This window comes from Schistocerca nitens, chromosome 2, assembly GCF_023898315.1.
Source record: "Schistocerca nitens isolate TAMUIC-IGC-003100 chromosome 2, iqSchNite1.1, whole genome shotgun sequence".
Lineage (NCBI taxonomy): Eukaryota > Metazoa > Arthropoda > Insecta > Orthoptera > Acrididae > Schistocerca > Schistocerca nitens.
In genome coordinates this window covers 624292649-624316517 of record NC_064615.1, presented here as the reverse complement: position 1 = coordinate 624316517, position 23869 = coordinate 624292649, and positions in this window count along the sequence as shown.

The following is a 23869-nucleotide window of genomic DNA, read 5'->3' as shown; positions in this document are numbered from 1 at the left end:
TAACACTGATGGGACACCTTTCAAGCTAGTTCTACTGCAAAACCGTGATCTGGGGAAATTGTTAGTTTTCGATTAACCATTATTAATTGCGTTGATAGTGAGGGTATATGATATTCGGCAAATAAATACATCATAATGGAATCCCTTTTTAATGTTATTCCAAATAACATAGCTTCCGTTTCATCACTTAGAATCACCGGAAGTAGAATTGCACTTTACAGAGAACCCGACGGCGTTGATACTGCTTATGTAAGGAACATGAACATCGAGCTTCTCAGCAAAGCAAGTAGAAAGAATCCTACACGACGACTCAGTAAGATAGTCCAGGGACTGGTTGTCTTAATCTCCGCAAAATTCGGATAGAAAAGCACGGTCAGTCATACTGTTCGCCTCTTAAACCATCGTCTACGGACTCACTGGCTAAACTGAGACATTTCTGGAGGTTTAGTGCAAGATGGGGGTTCTTGCAACCTACAGACAAACAACAAAGTGATTGCGTAACCCCATAATTTTTAGTTGACAACTACCGTGCTAGGACTTCCTCCGTACTAACATGTCATTCCCCAGCATCACGGCACACCCTGATAAAGGCCATTAGCAGTATTGGGTGAAAAATTTGTCTACCCTTTCACAACCGGTCATGGTACACAATGGAAAAGAATTATTTGCACATTGTCTCTTCCTGCATAATCTTAAGAACTTATAAGAAACTAGCCATTCGACACTGCAACTAAAACGGATCATCGTGCTTCTGTTTTTATTACCACCTAAGGCGTCGAGGCAAAGCAAGACGCGAGACTAGTGGCTTTCAGAGCTCGCGCTGCGCCGGCCTAGAGGCTGCTCAGCGGACAAGCCGCCCCCACCCAACCCCGTCCGCCCCAGGTCCGCCCCCGCGCTGCCGCGGGCGGCACGGCTGGCCAACTTCGGCGCGGCCACAGCCGTCATTATCGTCACAAGCGCTCCAGCGACATCATTTGTCATTCGCTAGTTAATCAGCGGGCCGCAGCGCAGCTCGCTATCTAATTAGCGAGCGTATCAATTATTGCAGCCAAATAGCACTAAACGCGTCAGTATCAGCTTGTCAAATGTACTACCAGCGATAACGCCGCCCATTGCTAACTGGAGACCAGTCAGCGGAAAATGAATCATAAGCGAAATTCCTGATAGACGGCTCAGACTCATGACACTGTTTGAAGTGCTGTGGCGGTAAGTATTACACACCGCGGATAAGGACAAAGCTTTCGCAGTATACACTTTTAAACCTTCAGTTAGATTACTGTTCACTATACAACTGAATCAATCATACCTCGATCATCCTTATAAAAGAGTGTAGAAATTGGTCACATGTCTCCCGTTTGCCTCCAAGGAAATGGCAAAGATTTGGAAGTATCGTGAATGTTCTTGACAACCAGCCACGATCTCAAGAAAAGGAGACTCAACGACCTCTTATGTGAATTACACTCTGTCATTCCTCTTAACATGTCTGCGAAGTTTTAATTTAGTCGCACATACTGTGTATAAATAAAGAAGTGAAACTCCAACATACACGTCAGCTACCGAGAGGAAAGATTAACGCTCGCCAAACTCCTTCTTAGTTTTTGGCTTATGAAACAGAGTTTCAGTTCCTGAATTACCATACAGGACTGAGAGTCAATCATTAGTGGTTTTCTGTTGTTTACCGCGAATACTAGTCGAAGAAGGAAAGATAGAGATTAGGGTGTAACCTTCATCACAGTAGTCGGTGGAAGGAAATATAAAATAAACTCCAGTTAATGCATTGTGGGTAATCTTATATGGCAGAGAACTATCATTTATTTCATGGACAACGTTATATATAATGTACAGGAAGGATATGGGGTAATAATTAGAGGAAGATCGAAGATCGAATCCCACACCATAATACCTGGAATAACAAGACTGTACGGTAGTGCTGGACATACGGTGATATGGCGAGAGGTGAAAACTCGTAATGCACCCAGTAACATTGTTTCCAGTAGTGAAGGGATGGAACGTCTTACCACAAGGAGTGTTTGCAAACCTTGTGATCCATATGGGCGTGCTTTTTAGAGCACGCACGGCCGTCCGTGGTGAATACACACCTTATGTAATGTCCACGGGACCATCATAAATCACGGTGACTTCAGTATAGTTATTGTGTTTCAATAATATTATCATTGCTGTTCGTCTCTTTGTGTGTTTATTTCAGTTATCTTCTGAACTATACTGTAGGAGCTTTTTCCAATGTATGGTCCAAGATTCATCGAGCTATGCACATCATGCGGAAGTTACTTTCGCGTTTCCATTTTGCACACTAGTGTGTTTCATTATATATAGGACGTGATACATTTAAATTAATCACACTGCATATAAAGTGAAAAACATTTAATTTCAAACAAAAACGAGGGTAATAATAGCGTCAATTGCAGATGATGATCACGTAGTCTGTGTGTCAGCTAGTTAAAGAGGAAGAAACACAAGAAGCAAGTACCGAATACGATCAGAGTTTTATTTCTGCCTTCTACTTATACATAATTGCTGTTGCTCTCAATCTACGGGTAAGTAATCATTTATTCGGTGCGTAACCGCATATCAAGACAGGGTCTTTGCCTTATAAGCAGTCCTACTGCTACTGAAAGGCACATTATGCGTCAATTTGAAAAAAAAAAAAGTCTTTCGATCTCTCCATCTTCAGCGCTAAGTGTAAGATCCGGGGACAATAAATTGATCAAGTTTAACGTGTTTCAGGAAATTCTAAGCAAATCACCATATGAAACAGATTCGTGTAGCCCAGAAACAATGATGTTCGCAGACTTCTCACATATAGTTCTCTAAACGTTGTTAGAAACACATGCTATTTTTAAAAACCGCTGCCGATTTTAACATTCTCATATAATGTCAGAATGCGTTAAACAGATAGTATACTGTACTTCATCATCATCACCCTAATTCGCCAATTTTACGAATGAGGAAAGCTTGTTTGTCGACACTGACCACACTCTTGTAATCCAAGACTGATAAGAAGTAACAACGAAATCGAGAGTAATAACGCAGATCAAGGATTTGAAAGTGTATAACTCAGAAATGTACACCAGTTTGACACGTTTTCTGTAGTATTCACTGCAGAAGCCTATAAAGAATTTCATTGTATATCAGTGGAATGGTTATATGGGAATTTTACAGAGAAACTACGCCCAAAAATATGAAATGCTGTAGTTCCCCATGTATGAAACATTCTGGGACTTGTTGCCACGTCAGCTCAGCTCAAAACCTCGAGCTTTCGACGATTGCCTCTATAGTCTTCATCAGGAACAAGTAACTGTCAAACCTCCTGCGGTGGTGGTCCTATATAGGTAAAAGACGGCTTCTGGTTGGGCATTAATTACGTTATGCTGTCGCAGATGGCGTCAACGTCTGCGCTGTTGCCGCCACCGCTCCAATGTAGCGCTAACATTGTGATGAATATCTATGGCGCTTCTCTGCATCGAGAGCTCGCTTCCATGCACCGCTAAGGTTATATCCGCCGTCATGGTAGAAGATTTTCTGACACATTCTTATTTCTACAGCCTCTTTAATTACGGAGTCCCAGTATGTGGGAGACGTGACAAAATTTATATTTCGTCGAACAGTATTTTATGTTTGTTAGTGAGGCTGTGCTCAGCAGCTGGAGATTACTGCAGTTCTCGATTTCTAATGTGGCGTTGATGTTCTGTATAGCTGTCGGAAGCGATGTGGATGGACTCACCTTTGAAATTGTTTCTGCATTCACAAGGGATGTTGAAAATATCAGGAATCCTGAGACCGAGACTGTGATTAACAAGGCGCGGCATCTCTTTTACATTCCTAGAAGGTCGGGTAATAGGTCTAATACCTCGTCCTCCCAGGACTCCCCTTATTTTGCTCGATGTAGCGCTGCAGTTTGAGGCGTCATCTCATGGACTGCGCGGCCCCTCCCGTCGGAGGTTCGAGTCCTGCCTCGGGCATGGGTGTGTGTGTTGTTATTAGCGTAAGCTTGTTTAAGTAGTGTGTAAGTCTAGGGCCCGATGACCTAAGCAGTTTGGTCCTTAAAAATTCACACACATTTGAACATTTTGTAGCGCTGCAGAAGGCAAGGAATGCGTTCGGTGGTTCAACACTTGAATGTTCAACATTTCCACGTTTAGTTTTCTTGGAGAATACTGACTGGACATCACGTGACCCATAGCCGTTATTTCGAAACATACTTCGGCTCATTAATTATGGAATCGAAGTGTTCCTCGTCAGAAACGGTTTTCTCTCTGTGTACCAGTGTATTGTGAGCTCCTTTTGTCTCGACTCAGAATGGTGAAAAATAGGCCCTAAGATATAAACCAGTGTGTCTTCTCTTGCGGTACACTAAGTATCCGAGAGGTCCATCCGCCTTTCGTTGTACCAAAACAGCTAAAAATGACAGCCTTCCCTCTTTCTCTGTCGTGGCGGTAAGTTGAATGTTTGAGTGCATATTTCACACAAAATCGAGGAAGACATCGTTCTGAAACAACTTCCCTCTATGGGGAGGATACCGCACGCCAGGCTCGTCAATTGGAGAAGTTGCTCGCGAAAATGCAGAGTAATTTGGCATTGCCGGCCGCAGTGGCCATGCGGTTCTAGGCGCTTCAGTGTGGAACCGCGCGACCGCTACGGTCGCAGGTTCGAATCCTGCCTCGGGCATGGATGTGTGTGACGTCCTTAGGTTAGTTAGGTTTAAGTAGTTCTAAGTTCTAGGGGACTGATGACCTCAGATGTTAAGTCCCATAGTGCTCAGGGCCATTTTAATTTGGCATTTACGCAGCGCTGTGGGGATACCGCGATCGGCCCCAAGATTTCTGTGGTTACACATAACATAAGGTCGGCAGGGGTGAATTACGGTTTATGGAAGACCAGCATAATCACCGCCAAAAAAGATACGACATGTAAGGCATGCTGTTTATATAATTGCCATCTCTTTTTATCTGCACTCTTCTCTTCCCTCGACTGGGAGTGGGTCGATATGTCAATGGCAGCTCATCAGAGAGCTTACCTTAGCAATGCAATTGCGAAACAAACATACATCAGCAACTTGAAACCACGTAAAGGTCAGTGTCATCTCATTCTGCACGCACTGTCATCGACCCGTCGGACAAGAACCTGGATGAAGGAGCCACCACGGCTCCTATACCATGCACTGTACTTATTATGGAGTTCATTAGCTGAGTGGAACAGGCGGTGTGCCATCTCTCACAAGACGACGCCGACGACGTAACACGTACCACCAATCGCATTTTAGCCTCAGCCAAGCCGCCCAAATCTAAGGGGTTCTCTGCATTGCAGAAAAATGAAGTTTTGTCGTACTTCTGGCTGAAAGGGAAATGCCACGGTTTTTCTTAATGCCACTGAATATGACAGCCAAGTAGCATCGCTGTTTGATGATGGCACGTGCAAATGCCTAAAACGGGACCTAACTCTGTCATGCAGCAGAGAAACGCTGGAGTTCCTGAAGAGGAGATCACCAAAAATCTTAGAACACGAAGTTCTAGACCTCCTAGGGTGTACGGACTACCTTAAGTCCACAAGGAAGGTATCCATTGAAGCGAACTGTTAGCGCTATTGGTTCTCCTGTCTTCAGGCTGGCCATACTTTTAACTAAGTTGATGACACCTACAGTTGGCCGCTGTGAACATCACGTCAAACACACTCCGAAGTTCATTGAGAAAGTTGAACAGATTACAGTTTTCTCAAACAATATTTTAATCACCCACGATGTGGTCTCATAACTTACAAAAGTTCCTATGGAGGACACATTAAAACTGTTGACAGAGTATATCCTCCTGCACCCGGTAAACTCGTTTCTACTTTTTGTGACGACCACCTACTTCTTGTAAGACGGAAAATTTTATAAAATGACTGACGGAATGGCTATGGGTCCTCCGTCTTCTGCAGGATGGCCAACTTTTTTAAGGAACATTTGGAGAATCGTACATTAAATTCGGCTTCCCTTTGTCTGTATTCATATTATCGTTAGGTTGGCGATTAACACCATGCACCCAAACATCCAGTCCACCGCCGAGACAGGAAAAGAGGGAAGGCAGTCATTCTTTGATGTTTTGTTACAAAGATAGTCGGGCCGGACGTCTCAGTTTCTCGGTGTACCGCAAGCCGACGCAGACCATCCAGTAGAGGAGAGAGCATCTTTAAATATACTGAAACACAGAGCAAAAACCGTTTCTGACGAAGACCACTTGGCTTCCAAAAGTAATCATCGGAAGTATGGTCACAAGATGTGAAGTCAATGTTCTCCAAGAAAAGGCCACGTGGAAATGTGAAACATTCAAGTGATGAACCATCGATCGCATTTCTTCTCTTATGTTGCGCTTTTTTTTTTCATCAGTCTTTTGACTGATTTGATGTGGCCCGCCAGGAGTTTCTCTCCGGATACTCTCAGTATCCTTAATTATTTGCTGGATGTATTTCAATCTCCGTCTACCACTACAGTTCTTGTACTCTGCAATTACCTCTAGTACCTTTGAAGTTATTCCGTGATGTCAGAATAGATGTTCTAACATTCTGTCTCTTCTTCTTGTCAGTGTTTTCCTCGCCCATTCTCTGGAGAACCTCCTCAGTTCTTACCTTACGTCTAAATATTTTTCAGCAGTCTTCTGTAGCACCACGTCTCAAATGCTTCTCTTCTGTTCCGGTTTTGCCACAATAATGCAGTACTGTGCTCCAAACGTTAATTCTCAGAAACTTCTTCCCAAAAGTAAGGCTTATGTCTGATTCTAGCAGACCGTGAATGCACTTTTGCCAGTTATGTGCTCCGTCCGTCATGGGTTACTCTGCTGCCTATGCAGCAATTGATACCGTTACGGTACCGCTTTCTAGAGAGGCATGCAAATCAAAACATACAGTCCTCAACAGTAATTGACACCTCACCAGGAACCAGCAATAATTGTGCTTCAGGAGCAGGAATCATGGAAGGACTGGCCAAAATGGTGTAATTGAACATTATTTACCAAGAAATTTTACCAACGTAGTTATGGTAAATTGGTGCAACCATATTGAATCCTCAAGTGTAGTAAATTCTGGTTTTAACAATAGCAATTATTAAAGAGAGAAAAAAATTAGGCAATAGTTTACGTTAAAAGAAGAACAAATCCATACAAGAATAGGAACGTTATAACCGTTTATTGTTGATTGGAGTGATCTTTGCCTAGAGGACAAGGGCTCAGATCAAAGTGAAAACATAAAATCGACCAACCGCCGAACATCAGAACAACAAAATTACACTAGCTACAGCAGTTAATACTCAAGCAAAACCTTAAGACTACAATAAGAAAGCAATATATGTGAATAACATAACTTACTAAGGATGCGCTTACCGGTGCGTCGACAAGCGCTCATTCAACGGCCAATCGGCGTAGACGAGGGCAGCACCGTCCGGTACAGCCACCGGACCACACTTAGTCAGCGGACCTGCCGGTGTGGGGCAACAAACGGCCGGACTATGACCCCCACACAAACGCCGAGCCAGAACAGCCACAAATCAAATTACAGTTGAACTGTATGACATACACACATGACGAGTTGGTTTCTATGCGGATGATAATGAGGATGATTCACTGCACAGTTGAACTCATAACCGAGTGACAAACCACACACACACACACACACACACACACACACACACACACACACACAGAAACCACACGGTCTTACATAAAGGGAATATTTTATATCATAGGATATTTTTAGTTTAGCTGTGATCAGAAATTTGTTTTAATCATTGAGCCGTAGGTTTGCTGCTGCCAATAATTTACTTGTGCATATTTATTGTTATTCTCACTGATAGATTGTTTAAAAAAAGCAGAAGTAACTTTGGGACAGTAGCAGCTGTACGGCTCAATGATTAAAACAAATTTCTGATCACTTCTCAACTAAAAATAGTTTATAATATAAAATATTATCCTTAAGCAAGACAGGGTACATACCACGGTCTGAAAACCGATAACGACCACGACCTAAAACTTTACAAAAGTGAGCCACGCGCTTTGAGGCACCATTTCAAGGCCTGCGCGGCCCCTCCCGTCAGAGTTTCGAGTCCTCAAAAAAAATGGTTCAAATGGCTCTGAGCACTATGGGACTCAACATCTGTGGTCATCAGTCCCCTAGAACTTAGAACTACTTAAACCTAACTAACCTAAGGACATCACACACATCCATGCCCGAGGCAGGATTCGAACCTGCGACCGTAGCAGTCGCGCGGTTCCGGACTGAGCGCCTAGAACCTCTAGACCACCGCGGCCGGCTCTTCGAGTCCTCCTCGGGTATCGGTGTCTGTTGTTCTTAGTGTAAGTTGTTGGTTTAATTAGTGTGTAAGTCTAGACACCGACGGTCTTAGCACTTTGGTCCCTTAGGAATTCACACACATTTGAACATTTTTACAAAAGCGACTTAGCATAAACACTGAGAGTTTGAGCCAGCGCTGTATCACCGAAGCGACAATCCTGTCGCAAAACAGATCACTAGAGAGCTTGATTTCTATCTGATTTAAAACAGTCAGAACTGCCAAAGGCGGCTGCGAGCAGCTATGCAATACCAGCGAGCCGTTGTGGCCGGAAACAATCAGTCAACCCGAGTTACAGCTTTACAACCGCGACTGATAACAGCAGAGGACCACTGTGGGCTGAGTTAGCAGTCCCCGCCGGGACGTGTCCTCCACCATAAAGCTAGCAACTAACGCCACACAGTTGCAACTCTGTCCGGAAAGCCATCACGCTTCCACGTGCGACACTCAACGGCCGCCAACTTGGTACAATTTTTACACATACTGACGCAATCACGCTCGCTGCCCACCGTCCAGGCGCTCGCTGCCCACTGCTTGCTTCGCCGATTTCAAAACCAAAACCGATCAAGGAGGCAAGATCGTGAAAATAGGACAACACCAAAGATATCAAAATAAGAATCGACCGCAACATGCGATCCGCACCCGCTCAACAGTATTTCTCAACTTCATCTACTTCGTGATGACCAGAACTGATGTTAAGTTTTTCACTGTACTCATTTTTGCTACTTCTCATTACTTTCGTCTTTCTTGTATTTACTTTCAAACCAAATTCTGTACTCATTAGACTGTTCATTGCATTCAGCAAATTCTGAAAGTCTTCTTCACTTTCACTGAGGATGGCAATGTCATCAGCGAATCTTATCATTGATATCCTTTCACCAAGAATTTTAATTCCCCTCTTGCACCTTACTTTTATTTCCGTCATTCCTTCTTCGGTGTACAGACGGAACATTAGAGGCGAAAGTATACATCCCTGTCTTACACCATTTTTTAATCTAAGCACTTCGTTCTTTGTCTTGGAGTCTTACTGTCGCCTGTTGGTTTCTTTTACATATTGTATATTACCCGTCTTTCCCTCTAATTTACCCGTACTTTCCCCAGAATATCCAACATCGTGCACCATTTGACACTGTCGAACGCTTTTTCCAGGTATACAAATCCTATGAACGTGTCTTGACTTTTCTTCAGTTTTGCTTCCATTATCAGCCGCAAAGTCAGAAATGTTTCTCTGGTGCCTTTCCTTTTCCCAATGCCAAACTGATCGCCATCTAACGCATCATCAAATTTCTTTCCCACTCTCCTGCATATTATCTTCGTCAGCAACTTGGTTGCATGAGCTGTTACGGTGATAGTCTGATTATTCTCGCAGTTTTCGGCTCTTGGAATCTTCAGAATTGTGTCGATGATGTTTTTCCGAAAATGAGATGGTATATCACCAATCTCATACACTGTGCATTTCAACGTGAATAGTCGTTTTGTTGCCACCTCCCGCAATGATTTTAGAAATTCTCATCGATTGTTCTCTACCCCTTTTGCCCTATTCCATCTTATATCTTCCACGCCTCTTGTAAATTGTGATCTCCTATCTCTTCTATATCGACTCCGTTTTCTTCTTCTAACACGTCACCAGACAAATTTTCGTCCTCATAGAGACCTTCAATGTGCTCTTTCCACCGATCTGCTCCCTCTTCTCCATTTAACAGTGAAATTCCCACTGCCTTTTATGTTACCATCCTCGCTTTTAATTTCACCGAAGATTGTATTGACATTTCTATATGCTGATCAGCGCTCCCCACAATCATTCCTTTTTTGATTTCTTGACATTTTTCATGCAGTCATTTCGCCTTAGCGGCCCTGCATTTCCTATTTATTTTATTCGTAAGTGACTTATGTTTCTGTATTTATGAATTTCCAGGAACGTTCTTCTGTTTCCCTCTTTCGTCGATTAACTGAAGTATTTCTACGGTACCCGTGGTCACTTCGCAGTTACCTTCTTTGTACTTATGTTTTTCTTTTGAACGTCTGCGACTGCCCTTTTTAGAGAAGTCCATTCCTCTTCAGCCGCGATGCCTACTGAACTATTCCTTAGCACAGTGTTTATAGCCTCAGAAAACTTCAGGCATATCTCTTCCGTATCCTACTTCTTCGTGATCCTTCGTGACTAGCCTTTTGCACTCTACTCCTCAGAACTACTTAATTTTGATCCGCATCTATATCTGCTAGGTTATGCCTTACAATCCAATACGTGATTTTGGAATCTCTAGCTGACCATAATGTAATCTAACTGAAGTTTTCCAGTATCTCCCGGCATTTTCCAAGTACACCTCATCCTCCTGTAATTCTTGAACAGAATATTTAATATTACTGTAATTAGTAGCAGAACTCAATTACCCTCTCTCGTCTCTCATTCCTGATAGCAAGACATGTCCGTCCATAATACATTCTTCCTCTTCTCAACCTACAAAGGCATTCCACTGCCCCATGGCTATCACATTTTCATCTCTCTTTACGTACTGAATTACCAGTTCAATATTCTCATACACTTTCTCTCTCTCTTCATCGTCGGCTTGCGACGTCGGTTTGTATACCTTAACTGCCGTTGTAGGTGTTCGTTTGTTCTCGATTTTGATGAGAACAACCCTGTCACTAAAGGGTTCACGGTCATTCACTCACTGTCCTATCTGCCTATTTATGCTACATCCACCAAAATAAGTACAGTCCTGGGACGACGAGGTGTCAGATCTACTTTCCGACCTCCTTAGAAGATAATGGAGACGCTACGCCCTGTTAAGGACGGCCTCAGCTTCAGGATTCCTGGGTTGTACTCCATCCCTTGTGGGTGCGGAAGCAATTACATCGGTCAATCTATCCGCACCGTTTCCCACCGCTGTGCACATCAACGGCACATTAAAAATCGCGAATCGGAGCAATCTGCAGCTGCTGTGCACAGCCACACAAAAAATATAAAATACTGGTTGACGAAATAAACGTTCTGCTACAGGCTCCCACATACTTTGATTCCATAATCAAAGAGGCTGTAGAAATAAGAGTGTGTGAGAAAATCTTGAACCGTGAAAGCGCATATAATCTTAGCGGTGCATGGAAGCAAGCTCTCGATGCGGAGAAGAGCCAGAGAGATTCGTCGTAGTGCCTACGCTGCGGTGGGAGCGGTGGCAGCTCTTGATACCATCTGCGACAGCATAACATAATTACCGACCAATCAGAAACTGTCTTTGGGCTATGTAAGACCAGCACAGCAGTAGTTTTGGCAGTCAGTTGCTCCTGACGAAGAGAATGGAGGTAATCGTCGAAAGGTCGAGGTCTTACCCTGACCTTACACGATAAAAAGTCCGGCAATGTTTCATACAACTGTGCAGCCGCGAAAGACTTCGTTGTCATGTAGTTCTTCATATTTTATAGCAACTGTGAAGTTGCTACAATATCGCGTCCGAATATCGATGTAGAGAGCACTATTACTGACCAAGTTTTTCAACATCGGTAGTCACCGTAACAAGGCACTCTTACACCTGTCCGTGAACTTAAACAGAATACTGAGCAAGCATTGATTACTTCCTTGTCTGTCAAACGGGACAGACATAAGAACTAGAATCGATGACCAAAACAAACAAACAAAAGGAAACACAAAAGAACTGAAAGCAGGAATATCTTTCCATATCAGCGCCTTCTTTCGCAACCGTTGGAATTTTTCTTCTGTCATCTGGGTTACCACAACGTGACCGTTAGGTCAGGAGAAATATTTTCATGTGGTGTGAAGCTGACAAAACTGTCTTTCAAAAGGTATGTGGCCTCTCATAATCCACTGTAGCGTGACAGACAGACATTAGCATTTTTCACACTTTTTCACTGAGCGAAACTGAGCAAAATTGTCTCTGCAAAAATAGGACCTTTCTTCAATTCTGAATGAAAAGGGTTGATAGATTGTATGGAAAAGCTTTCAGAGAACTACGTAAAATAGTGTTATCTGTTTTACGAATAACTATTAGCTATTCGTTGAAACGTTCAGAAAGGCAAGTATTCTTAACAGATAAACTGTCATTGCCTGTAGTCCTCCAGAACAGTATCTTTAACTTTGAATATAGCATTACGAAAATTATTATTTCTTGTGTTTGGTTGAATTGTATTATTTTCTCCTGAGGTGTGAATCAGGTAAAGCTTATATGTCAGTGTAACATAAAGTCAGTCTAACACACGTTAAGTTCGAAGGCATAAAGCTTTACGTTTTCATGCTCGATAGGAACTACACTCCTGGAAATTGAAATAAGAACACCGTGAATTCATTGTCCCAGGAAGGGGAAACTTTATTGACACATTCCTGGGGTCAGATACATTACATGATCACACTGACAGAACCACAGGCACATAGACACAGGCAACAGAGCATGCACAATGTCGGCACTAGTACAGTTTATATCCACCTTTCGCAGCAATGCAGGCTGCTATTCTCCCATGGAGACGATCGTAGAGATGCTGGATGTAGTCCTGTGGAACGGCTTGCCATGCCATTTCCACCTGGCGCCTCAGTTGGACCAGCGTTCGTGCTGGACGTGCAGACCGCGTGAGACGACGCTTCATCCAGTCCCAAACATGCTCAATGGGGGACAGATCCGGAGATCGTGCTGGCCAGGGTAGTTGACTTACACCTTCTAGAGCACGTTGGGTGGCACGGGATACATGCGGACGTGCATTGTCCTGTTGGAACAGCAACAGGAACAGCAACAGGAATGGTAGAACGATGGGTTCGATGACGGTTTGGATGTACCGTGCACTATTCAGTGTCCCCTCGACGATCACCAGTGGTGTACGGCCAGTGTAGGAGATCGCTCCCCACACCATGATGCCGGGTGTTGGCCCTGTGTGCCTCGGTCGTATGCAGTCCTGATTGTGGCGCTCACCTGCACGGCGCCAAACACGCATACGACCATCATTGGCACCAAGGCAGAAGCGACTCTCATCGCTGAAGACGACACGTCTCCATTCGTCCCTCCATTCACGCCTGTCGCGACACCACTGGAGGCGGGCTGCACGATGTTGGGGCGTGAGCGGAAGACGGCCTAACGGTGTGCGGGACCGTAGCCCAGCTTCATGGAGACGGTTGCGAATGGTCCTCGCCGATACCCCAGGAGCAACAGTGTCCCTAATTTGCTGGGAAGTGGCGGTGCGGTCCCCTACGGCACTGCGTAGGATCCTACGGTCTTGGCGTGCATCCGTGCGTCGCTGCGGTCCGGTCCCAGGTCGACGGGCACGTGCACCTTTCGCCGACCACTGGCGACAACATCGATGTACTGTGGAGACTTCACGCCCCACGTGTTGAGCAATTCGGCGGTACGTCCACCCGGCCTCCCGCATGCCCACTATACGCCCTCGCTCAAAGTCCGTCAACTGCACATACGGTTCACGTCCACGCTGTAGCGGCATGCTACCAGTGTTAAAGACTGCGATGGAGCTCCGTATGCCACGGCAAACTGGCTGACACTGACGGCGGCGGTGCACAAATGCTGCGCAGCTAGCGCCATTCGACGGCCAACACCGCGGTTCCTGGTGTGTCCGCTGTGCCGTGCGTGTGATCATTGCTTGTACAGCCCTCTCGCAGTGTCCGGAGCAAGTATGGTGGGTCTGACACACCGGTGTCAATGTGTTCTTTTTTCCATTTCCAGGAGTGTATGTTCGATCACGCTTTAACGAGTCTCGTCCTTATTGCACGACAGTTTTAATGACGAGGCCTAGCCTGTAGTGATATTATGTTTACCTTTGCACGGGGACGGTCTGCAGGAGACCGTACATCAATATGGCTCGTGAGTGTTCCAATGTCACCCATTATACACCTGAAAGAGCAGTCTGTTATTCGGTAGTAAATGACCGAAGCTGAATGACTACCGTGAGATACTTTTTTCCATTTTGCTTATGACCATAATTTCGTTAGTTAGTAGTAGTTCTGTAAACATGAGCCGTCTTGACGTATAGCTCAGAGATAAAGCAATAGTTCGGAGAAATTGGGTGGTCAAAAGTAGTCAAAGTAAATTACGTTCCCACAGATCATTTACGCAAAACCGGAAAGATCCTTCATCAAGGATGTGATCGATTCTTAGCCATCGCTTCGGCAAATCAAGCTAGAGTTCAGTCATTACTTCTGTTGCTGTCAATGTCATATTAACACAGTTAATAGATTAATGAAATGCATTCAACACAATGTTCAATAATTTTAACTTAAAATGGCTTGAATACTGGTGGGAACTGCGTACCGCTTTCGCAATATCTTGTGTCTCCGCCAAGGTTTTTGTATCAGATGTTGAGTATAAAACAAACATTGTATTAATAAGATCACTGCTTTTCCGGGATAGTGTGCAGTCAAAGGCAGTGATTATGTAATGAGGAAGGATAGTGGGCTTAGGTTCCTATGTAATTCTACTGGCCGAGTATACTTTCTCTAACTTCCTGTACTGTGTTTCATTCTGCAGGTATTACGTGCTACCCGTGGTGGCAATGAGTCGTTTCTTTTTCATTTCTGGTGCCACGCCCACAAATTTATTGAAATAAGATTCAATTTTCCACCCCGGCTGTTATATAAACACTGTCTCTATACCACAGCATATTTCATCCATCTGCCATTTTCAGATGCCCACAAATTTATTGAAATAAGATTCAATTTTCCACCCCGGCTGTTATATAAACACTGTCATCTGTACCACAGCATATTTCATCCATCTGCCATTTTCAGATGCGCACTAGTGGAAGAATCCGTATTAATAAGTTGAATCTTGGGTCAGGGTAAATTAAACTGAAACATCCAGGTGAAATTTCTTCAACATAATTGTTTATCCTACGCTAGTGTGGACGCCTGATTCAATTCGAAAAAGTATTCGTCGTTTTTTTCGTTTTCTCGTTTCAGAAAACACATTAACAACATCCGATCGGCTGCACCCTCATACGTTGATATGAACAGGATGTACGACATAAGTAAATGATATGCTTGTGGACCAAGCTGTATGCATGCGTGTGTAGTGTGTGCATGAGAGAGAGTAGGAGAATTTTGATTAATTGTGTTCAGTTGAATTGAATTGTTTTCTCCTGAGGTGTGAATTAACTAAAGAGAGAGAGAGAGAGAGAGAGAGAGAGAGAGAGAGAGAGAGAGGGAAAGAGAGGTTCAGATTCTAGATATTAAAATAAATCGACAGCTTGCGGAAGGACGTCTGCGAATTTTTTGTGTGAGAGCATCGCAAGGGCACCTTATCTTCCATTAGCGTTGCCGCGGCTAGAAACGCAGCATCACGGAGCTGTGAAAGACTGCGCGGCGGGCAAGCCTACCCCTCTGCCGGTAGGGGCGCTCTACAGCTAATTATCGGCAAGTTGGCCTAAGGCTGGCGTAATCGGGCTCCAGTTTGCCGGACGAGGCCGAGTCGATTCCCGCAAGAAAGAAAAGCGGAGAATTAATTCGGAAAGAAATTCGAAGAGAGTTTCACAAATAATTGCAGCGGAATGCCGAATTAATTTCAGTCGGCGGGAAGGCGAAAGCGACGTTCATTGTGCTGCTCCGTGGCGCCGAATTTATTTCTCTTCAAGGTTGATAAAAAATTTAATTTGTCCGCCGGAACTTCAGGCTGAGCTACCTCGTCCGAGTAATAAATATTCCAGCGCTTTACGTTCTTTCTTCGCCCGTTTCTTGCTAGGTAATGTATGTTAAAAATTCACTTGTTCTTCATTCTGCCACCTCTTTTCGTCACGGGATGGACAAGCATACTATGCAAAATTCTGGGGAGTGTTCCCCTTGGTTGAGCCAAGGAATAGTTATTTTTAGACAGAAGTTCCCTTGTACAAATTTAAGTTTCAGTGGCAATGTTTTGTTCTTTAACAAAGCAATCTAGATCACGATTTACGTAACCTTAGTGATATATTTGTCCGAAATAGGCCATATTCAGATTTAAAACTAAAATACGGTATTGCTTCTACAACTGGTGCCAGCTGCTGAGCGTCGTTGTAACAGTCCTGACTTTGCCAAAATCAGGCAGAAACGATACATAAAACATGGTCTGTGTTGTTTTGCGCCTAAAATTTAGTTGTAGGTTCCCTTGTTGTTACCTTAGTCTATACATTAAATTGCCCACGTTAGCAATCTTTCGCTGCTTCATGAAAATCTACTTAGTGTAAAAAGGCATAGGTACAGACTTCCGGAATCGTAAGACGCTACCTCTCCCTCTACCTCTCCCTGTCACTCTCGCCGTCTCACCCTCGCCCTCTCACTCTCACTGTTACTCTCGCCCCCTCCCTCTCCCCCCTCTCCTTCTGTTTCTGTCTCTGACTCACCCTCCCCTCTTCTCTCTCTCTCTCTCTCTCGCTCTCTCTGCCTCCCCCCTCTCTCACCAACACACACACACAAACACGTGACTCACATGTTCGAGCCGTAAAAGGACTCTAGAAGACGCGATGAGACCGTCGTGTGCCAGGGTGCACTGTTGTGATTCAGTATCCACATTTGCATTTCCCGAGTTATCCTTCATGGGATCTCTCAAATATGTAATTGTGAAGTTGAGGTTTGCCAGTGCAGGCTCTGTGCAAAATTTTAGATAACAGTGTTTTCCCCATAATGATGGATTCTGATAACACTTTTTGATCATATATCGATGACTGTGATCTAAAATTTCGAGATTTGTCTGTAGTCAGTTTTAGTTTATACTACAATACTTAAGCTGCCTGAAATATTGAGCTCATGATACCATCTGGCCAGGGTTTACGTGGATATCGAATCATAGGAAACCTTTCACAAGCTATCCGTACACATCTGTACTAACACATCATAGATTAGACGTGTTGGAATTTTTTTTCTTTGGTACTGGAAGGACTAAGTGAAAACAATCCTATAGTCATGGATTTTTTATAATTGCACAGAGTACCTACTACCCGTTACTAAATCCCAACTTAACGTGACTGGACGTTATATAACTTACCTATGAAGAGATCGAGGAATCATACGAATTCCTCTGCAGTGCGCATGTAATGCTGGAACAATGCAGAAACAACTCTCGCAGGACACTCAATGTGGCTCACATTCGCAATGTACAGTCGTGCTCAAAAGTATCCGAACGACCTGAATTGCATTTCGCCTGATTCGCATGCATCCCACATGACGTAGTTGTCTAGAAGGTCCTCTAATTGTTCCTTGGTACAGTCGTTTGACTATTGTAAATGGTTCCAACAAGTCACCACTAGAAAACGCTGCTCTGTATCGCAATAACTCAAGATGTAAAGTAATACTACGATAGTACAAATATCAGGAAACACCTTATCACAGGTAAGACTGTCCTTAAGGCTTGTCAGCTCACATTACTTACAATAAATGACATACCTGAAATGTTACCACTCACTTATTACGTCAGGTAGGTAATGCACGTAGTAAGTTCGTCGTATTCATGATTTCCTCTTCAAAGTAACATACCGTACTTATTATTTAACACAAAATGACATTAAAAATTTAAGTTATTCTCGAGCAGCTAGTTGAGAATATGTATGAACTTCAAATGACACGACGAACCGTCTCGTTCTGCATATGGATTCAAACTCACGTCATGCAGACTAAGCAAAGACTTCGTGACTGACGGAAACAGTCATTCCTGATTAAGCATACGGAGAGTGATATACCTCGATTTTAGACAGTATCAGTTAGCAAATACCAACTTTAAATTACATAAGGCAAACATTTTTAACGGACGCGAATTCCTACCGAGCACCTATTGTACCTGTCAACGAACTACGAGAGATGTTAAATATTGCTTCTTAACAAGTAACTTATTTGAAATGCCGTGTGGTAAAGCTTTGTGTTGGACAGGGATTCGAACCCAGAACCTAATAAGATAGATATCGAAGCACAATCAACTGTGACATATCGGATTTACTCGGCAATAGCTAGATGTTTTAACTGAAATGACAATACGAAACATTAATTTTTTCGTTCCCAGGACTCCAACCCGGCACCTATCGCTGTTATATTCTAAAGAACACGAATGTTAAATATGGGTTTGTTGCACCAGCAGCGACATGTGAGCATGTCTGAACTAGAAATAACATGACGGAGAGTTCAGTGCTGACTGGGAATAGAGCTCCACGCATATCGTTGTTGACTACACACAAAGAGACGTCAGCTACCGAATTTTTCTCCACCAGCAGCTCGGAATAAAATCTTAAACTTACAGTGATCTCGCAAATAGTTCTGTGTCTCACTGGGAGTCAAAAACGTCAATCGTTAGTGTTGACAACGAATGGTTCAAATGGTTCAAATGGCTCTGAGCACTATGGGACTCAACTGCTGAGGTCATTAGTCCCCTAGAACTTAGAACTAGTTAAACCTAACTAACCTAAGGACATCACAAACGTCCATGCCCGAGGCAGGATTCGAACCTGCGACCGTAGCGGTCTTGCGGTTCCAGACTGCAGCGCCTTTAACCGCACGGCCACTTCGGCCGGCGACAACGAATGAAAATACATTAAAATCTAAATTATTATCCAATAGCTGATAGGTGTTCTCATGCTAGAACTTGATAATACATAATGAAATCTTTAGTTCCGGGCCAGGATTCTAACCCATTCACGCGCAATATGGTTCAAATGGCTCTGAGCACTATGGGACTTAACTTCTGAGGTCATCAGTCCCCTAGAACTCAGAACTATTTCAACCTAACTAACCTAAGGACAACACAAACATCCATGCCCGAGGCAGGATTCGAACCTGCGACCGTAGTGGTCGCGAGGTTCCAGGCTGCAGCGCCTAGAACCTCTCGGCCACAACGGCCGGCACGCGCAATATATGGAGATGTTGAGGAATCTGGAGTTTTGAACAAACAACAAACTGTAGCCGAGCTGTATTGTCACGAAGGGATCAAATTCCGCGTTAAGGGCGGTCTAAGTTGCATTCAAAGTTCAGAACCAATTTTATCGGCATACAGAAGCTCAGATAAAAGATGGAATAAGTGTCCTGTGCGCCTACATAGCGTTTGGTTTGTCACTAGAAATAAATACCTAGTATAAGAAAGGTTACTGGTGATAGAGATTTTACATGTCGCCACTCCAGACTTTATTGTGGCTCAACCTAACGTCTACTTGGTAGAGAAGAAATATCCTTTTTAATGTAAATTTCAGACCACAATGCCATTATATCTTCTTCACTTGGTGAAGCCAGAAGAGAATGGAATCTGCCTCTCCCTATCTAAAATCATTCACCGAACCCAGACCATAGACATATGAACCCATCATCAGCCCAACAGACCACCAAATCCTCTACTCAGGGGCTCATTTTTCTACCACACTGGCTGAGAATTCTGACACACAGCCTCCCTGTATCAATTTGCAGCATGTTCAGTAAATTCATTTACTTGGTTGACCGAATCACCATGAACTAGCTCCCTCGGCTACCCAGTGCATGCATTCATCTTTATTTTGTAATCACTAAAATAAAATCACGTAACTGCCACCAACACAGAACTGCCAACAGTGTAGGATGCAGAAATTAAAATAGGAAGTGTTCCTTTCCACTTGAGCTACTCTATTGCGCTATCGGTTTGTTGAAAACGTCGTGCAGTGCAAAAGAAAAGGTATAACTGTTTGTCTATCATAAGTATTGACCTGACGATATGCACTATCCCACAGCGCTGTGGAATTCAGAAGTTCTGGAGGAATTGTTCTTGACTTCAGGAGTTGTTATAGATAGCTACGTGTCAGCTAGTGGCCTAATGGTAAGTATCGCGTACGTTAGATAAGATGTCGCGAGTATGAGTACATTCACTGCTATATTTTTTAAAACGCAATTCTGCTGTCTGCTAAAATTATCAATCTAATGGAACTTGTAACATAATTTCCTTCACTTCTCAACCCAAAATAGTCGTATGCGGAAAAAGGGCTAACTTCTGTGACATTTTGTTCATTTCAGGTTTAATAGGCAGCCAGACAGTAGAAGTAGATGCATCTCGAAACTTTTGTATTATGTATGGGTAGAGCGCATCGTGGCAAAATACGTCGGAAAAGAATTTTCTACATTAGCTGTCGTCTGGTAGTGGCATTTTATTCTTCTTCAAACCCTGCTTCACCGCTTTAACTCAGAACACGTTTTCTACATGCATGTAATCAATAAACTGCATGTGAATTTTCAGACTGTTATAGATGACATCAGAGAATTCGCATATATCGTTGATGATTAATTTCTCTCTCATGTTTACTATTGTTTTAACAACATTAAAGGAAACCTTACGAAAATTGTGAACTGTATTATAAAAAATGAAATAAAACTACCCACATTACCTTATGACGAAAGTCTGTTTTAATAAAACTGAGTATCTGTACACAAGCGTGCCTCTATCGTCACGAATTGGTAAACTACTACTCACTTAGATTTTGATTGGGTCTGTGTTTAATTGGTATGCTGTGTCATACTCAAGAGGTATGCAAATGTGGCATTTCATAAATAAAGTTATGTATTCCTAGAAATCAAAAATTTGCTTGTCAGCAGCGGAAAGAGGCGTTACTTGTTGTGCAGCATTGTACGTTTTTTACCATTCCAGTATGAGCCGAAAATATTTTCTTGCGATTGCGAACGGTATAGTTCAATCGTTTTGTTCCTTTTCTCAAGACTGCACTCTTCACTAGGTCTCCTCCAAAGGTAAGTATATGGGTCCGAATCCTGATCCAGTAAAAAATTATTCATAATTTCATTTCAAGCCCTATCACGTGCAAACCGGCCTGTTAGTGAAAACTAACGTGCATTTTAATGTCTGTTCATGTATTGCCAACAATCGCAATAGGTGTCGTTATTTCTGGCCAAACACGCACACATCTTACTATTGGTGATTAAGCAAATGATACTTAAGCTATATTCGTGGATGCACGGTAGGTGAGCAGTTCGATTGTCGCTTGGGCACAAAAGTTTGTATCCTTATTTTAGAGTCAAGCACCTAGCAGCTGGTCAGAAAAACCGATACGTAATATTTGATTTTACTTTGTTAACAATCCGATTACGTGTTGGGTTCGTATCTCCGTCACAAAACTTCACATCATGCACTTCATCTTTAAATGCATGCACACTTTGTTACTTCAGAATACAGGTATATCAGATATCTTTCGTAGTTAGTTAACAGGGACGAAAGGGTCTTGATAGAAGTTCCGGTTTATTACAAAAACTGTCGTCTTTTATTTTCAAGTTTAGATTTGGTTACTGGTATTGGCTAAAACTTCGGTAATTCATGACTCTTCATGGCTAGTCATCAATATGACATGATTAGATTAGATTACATTAGATTAATTCTTGTTTCATAGATCATGAGTACGATATTTCGTAATGATGTGGAACGTGTCTTTTAATGAAAGATTTCTTTACATACCATGATTCAATTTCTTTACAACTTTTTCCTCTGTCTCTCATTCTTTTTGGTTTTTATCTCTCTCTCTCTCTGTCTGCCTGTCTCTCTCTCTCTCTCTCTCTCTCTCTCTCTCTCTCTCTCTCTCACTCACACACACACACACACACACACACACACACACACACACACACACACACACACACACATTATTTTTTTTTTATTTGCTTGTTGTGCTCGACAATCGGCGAGGCACGAAAACGTCTGTGAATGAATTTCTTAGTTTTGAGTACACTTACGAAAGAAATATAAAAACAACTATGAGAGTTACTGATTTATGATGCTTAGTTTCTAATCAGTTCTGAGTATTATTAGTAACTACGCTCCAGTCCCTAAACCTAGTTACAGAAATGCGAATCAGACGCATTACGTATTCCAGATCGTAGCAGCCGCGACTTGCAGACACCATCTATGGACACTTCCCAGCCCGCTCTAAGTTCACATCGGTTCATCTTCTTCCTGCTGGTATTGTAACTTAGATTTGGCAACAAGGCAATGTATGTTTGGCAACTCTGTGATCGACGAGTTACTTCCTGGTGTGCACGGAATGAAGCCTCAAAGTTCACTTGATATTACCCGTCATTTCCATTGTATAATCTGATTTATTATCGCTTCAGGTGTAACAAAAGATTGTAAATTTACGGTTTTCAGCCCAGGAGAGTCGTTGCACGTGGAAATCGCAACTAATCTCGTCCTTCGAATAGCGGTTTACGAGTTGTAGCCACTATTGGTGTCGTAAGAGGAAACTAAGACAGATACTTCTTCGCCAGCTCTGTGGTAACTAGCTGACCTGTGAAAAAGCGTCTGATATGGTTCGCAGTTCCAGTCTCACTCAGTGTAGCGTTTTCATCCCTTCTGTGAAAGAGCTACAAGCAGTCAGATGAAACATCGATAAGGAAATCGCAAGAAAATCCTTTCGGCTCATAGTGCAATGGTAAAAATCGTACAATGCTGCACAACAGGTAACGCCTCTTTCCGCTGCTGACAAGCAAATTTTGGGTTTCTAGGAATTCGCGTCTGTTAAAAATGTTTGCCTTATGTAATTTAAAGTTGGTATTTGCTAACTGATACTGTCTAAAATCGAGGTATATCACTCTCTGTATGCCTAATCAGGAATGACTATTAGTTTCCGTCAGTCACGAAAATGGCTCTGAGCACTATGCGACTTAACTTCTGAGGTCATGAGTCGCCTAGAAGTTAGAACTAATTAAAACTAACAAACGTAAGGACATCACACACATCCATGCCCGAGGCAGGATTCGAACCTGCGACCGTAGCGGTCGCTCGGCTCCAGACTGTAGCGCCTAGAACCGGACGGCCACTCCGGCCGGCCGTCAGCCACGAAATCTTTGCTTAGTCTGCATGACCTGAGTTGGAATCCATATGCAGAACGAGACGGTTCGTCGTGTCATTTGAAGATCATACATATTCTCAACTAGCTGCTCGTGAATAACTTAAATTTTTAATGTCATTTTGTGATAAATAATAAGTACGGTATTTTACTTTGAAGAGGAAATCATGAATACCTATCTGACGTAATAATGTGAGTGGTAACATTTCAGGTATGTCATTTATTGTAAGAAATGTGAGCTGACAAGCCTTAAGGACAGTCTTACCTGTGATAAGGTGTTCCTTGATATTTGTAGTATCGTAGTATTACTTTACATCTTGAGTTATTTCGATACAGAGCAATGTTTTCTAGTGGTGAGTCGTTGGAACCATTTTCAATAGTCAAACGACTGTACTAAGGAGCGATTAGAGGACCTGCTAGACAGCTGCGTTATGTGGGTTGCATGCGAATCAGGCGAAATGCAATTCAGGTCGTTCGGATACTTTTGAGCATGACTGTACATGATGTATATACAGATCAGGGCAATAACTGTGAATCCAAACATTCTTCAACCAAAATACTGTGACCATACATCTATCGAGGGAGCGAAGAAGTGTGGGGCAGACGATGAGTTGGGAAAATGGGTAACACTCTCAGGGGCTCAGCATTCGTTTACTGGGGAAGTGCTTGGTGACCCCGGGGTTCCTGAGGTGGGAACTGCTATTCGCCATCAGTCGTCTGTTACTACAAGCTCTCGGCATGCTTCAGCAACCACAGTGTGGAGCAGCGGTC